We start from the raw sequence: 3,453 nt of genomic DNA on the forward strand, positions 1-3,453 counted from the left end.
GTCCTAAACGGACCGTCCGTCATAGTTTCCAACTGCATATAGACGTAAAACGAATCAATCAATCAATCAACCATCACCTCCCCCCAAACCTACCTCCGCCCGTCACCAACCATGCCCACCCAAACCCAAACCCCAAAACGAGTCATTCCTCTCACAAGCCCCCGACTCAAACCCCCGACCCCAAGTCCCGAGTCTCGACCCGACGCACCAAGCCCCACCAAGCGCCGGAAGAATCTCCGGCGGGCGGCCCTAACGAACGAACACTTAATCTATTTACCGTATTACCGCATATTAAGTTATTAGCACGTTAGCACGTTAGCACGCGCGCCAGGGTCCAGGATCTAGGGTCCAGCACCGGGCCGACACGTGTGTGTGGGTGATGACGCTGGCGATGACGCTGCGAAGTGGAGGTGTGTTTACGTAGAGTAGTGCTAATTCAGGGCATTCGGTGTCTGCCTCTGTACTACAGGTCGCACGCAAACAAGCAAGCAACTGACTTCCCGACCCGCCGTCGGGAAGGGGTGCTCACTCACACATACACACTCTCACTCACTCACTCACTCACTCACACACACAGACACAGTACACACACGCTACTTCCACGCGAGCGCGCCCGCGCGCCACTACGCTACAGCGCCGCTCACAATGCCACATAGGTATTGTCCGCACCCGACCAGCCCCTACCCGAAGCCGGGCAGCTTATGCCCACGCCTAAGCGTGTGTAGTAAGCGTGCGTGCATGCTAGCCTGTGGTAAGGACCATGTCCACAGCAAAACCAAACCAAGCCAAGCCAAGCCAGGGCGCGGGAGGCGATCGCTCACCCGTTGCGGCTGGCTGGCGGGCAATAATAACAATAATGCTGACTCTGACTGACTGACTGACTGACTAGCTGACTAGGTAGACGGCACTAGCTGGCACTCACTACTACTACATAGGTAGGTACTACAATACGCGCGCGTTCAGGGTCTGCAGCACGAGCACGAGCACGAGGTCGAGGTCGAGGTCGAGGTCGAGGCTTCTCGCACCTAGAGAGCGTGTTTCAGCATCCAAAAGCGAACAGCGGCGGAGACCGACCGGGGGGCGGCGGCGGCTGGACCCTCGTACCCTCGTTCTAGATGCTGCGTGTGTGGGTGCCCGGCAACAGCAGCAGCAGGAGCAGCAGCGGCGATGCCGCTCCCATTGCATCGCATCGCCTTTCCCACCGTGCGTGCAGCGTCCTCCAGCAATACAGATAGACTGGGTCCGGCCCACCTCAGTCCAGTCCAGCCCAGCCCGGGGCACCGCAGCCTGCCTGCCTACTGGCTGTGTTCCTGGCGATCCGCACGTGCTCGCAGCGGCGGCGACGGCAGGGGGGGACTGGTGGGTTAGGGTGGGCCGGGGAGGTCGGGTCGGGTCGGTTCGTCGGGGGTTCCGATGAATGAACAAGCTGCTGTTGCTGCTGTTGCGGCTCGGCGCAATCATGGAGATGGTGGTGGACGCATTTCCGCGTCGCGTGGGATGATATGAGCTCTCGAGGTCCGCGGAGCCAAGAGCGCTGATTTGATTGCTTGCTTGAGCGGGGGCCTATTTCCGTGTACAGGGTGTAGGTAGGCGCATCGGGGTGGAATGGGGCCGCTGTGGAGGTAGAAATGTCGATGCTGCAAACAGCACAGGTTTTCATACTTGTGGAGGCAACGAATTACGACTCAGAAGCCCAGGCACAGACACCGGATTCCAATCCGATGCGCCTACACCCTGTACCGCACGTACTCGTAGTACGAGACCGTTACTGGGTGAGAACGCTGATGGTGATCAAACGCTGACCGGTCGGTCTGTCTATCTGTGTCGACAGCGCGCCCACTGGAGGGAAGTCTCGGCCTCGATCCGCCGCCCGCAGCATGAACGACGGTGATGCGCGGATCCCGTACCTAGGTACCTACGCACGCAACAGCGAGGGGGCCGCTGCCCGCTGCCCGCTGCCCGCAGCCGCTGCTCATCAGCAATGCTAGGTCGTTAATGCTATTATTATGCGTCCCCACTGCCCGCCGTCTGTCGCGACTAAGCCGAGATCTCCTACACGACCTCACTCCCGACTCCTCGCGCGCTCTACAGTACTTACTATAAGCGAGCGCACGACTAGAGGGAACGGCCCGTTGGACCCGACCAACCACGCGCGAGCGCGTCTCGGCAGGGCGAGAGGGTCCGGGTTGTGAGCGACGGCGCGGAAACGGGGCGTGGTAGTGTCGATTGTGGGACCCACGGGCTACATCCCACTGCCTGCTACCTACGTCTCAGCAAGACAGTCAGTACTGCACCAAGCAGCGCCATCATCATCACCATCCGCGCCGCAGACGACGTCGCAAGCAAACCACGGCACGCCAAAGGCCCCTGCACGAGTCGCACGAGTCGAGAGGCAACTTGGCAAGTGTGGTGATTGAGGGCGAGACGTAGGAGTCGAATGCCTGCAGCTAGCCGCGTCATGGTGGGCACGAACGAAGCGCTAGGTAGACAAGTTCGCAGGCGAGGCGCCCTGCCGCGGTACGCGCGACCGATTGATCCAGCGGCCCAGATCCTTCGACGTACCAGATGAGCAGAGGGTGGGTGGCGGCTTGGCTACTTTGCCAAGCTCTCCCGGGTGCGCGCGATGCGGGTTGTGCGCGGCGATGGTCTTCCCTGATGCGATGAGTTGCGTGCGCACCGGCCCGTCGTGGGATGCACACATGGGGGGCCCCGCCCAACGGCCCGAAACTCTCTGGTGAAGTGCCGAGCTATGTAAATCCGGCTACTGTACCCTTCCTTTGTGGACGCGTTTCACCACCTTCCTCCTCTGAGTCCTCCTCTATCATCATCATCATCATCACCTTTCCCTTCCCATCAACGCCATCCACGCCATTCACGCCACCTTATCACTTCCGTAAGTCCGACATCCAAGGCACCAAGTCCCGTACGCGTACCTACCTACCTACCATCCGGCACCCGCTCCGGGGAGAAGACGCATTTTGCATTCGTGACCCAGGCCATTTCAATTTCTTCATGACGCGCCCCTACTGGGCCAATGCGCCCGCCTTTACTCCGCCATTGGTGCCATATGCAAAGTCGGACATATTTTTTTGCTCTTCTTTGCCAACGGTCTTGCAGCTCCTATTTGTCATGAACCACGCGCAGATTCACCGTTCATCGGTCGCTTCGCCCCACGTGCCTTTGCCGCTACTGCTGCAGGGCCTTCCGTCCGTCCTCCTACTCTAGGAGGTGGCGTACGCCACAACGAGTCCCCTTTTCTGCATGTTGGATTTAGCGCCATCACGTCTTCAGCCCATCCAAGATTGCGTTCCTCTACACTCACTCACTCCTTTCGGCCTGTCACGCTGCTTCTCTCTCAAGGAAGAAAGGAAATTTTATTCAACGTGAAAATATTGCAAAGTGGTATTATCTAATGGCCGTTCCCGTTTGAAAGAAGAAAAACATTGCCGCCCC

Source organism: Aplosporella prunicola, assembly GCF_010093885.1.
Source record: "Aplosporella prunicola CBS 121167 unplaced genomic scaffold K452scaffold_19, whole genome shotgun sequence".
NCBI classification, from domain to species: Eukaryota; Fungi; Ascomycota; class Dothideomycetes; order Botryosphaeriales; family Aplosporellaceae; genus Aplosporella; species Aplosporella prunicola.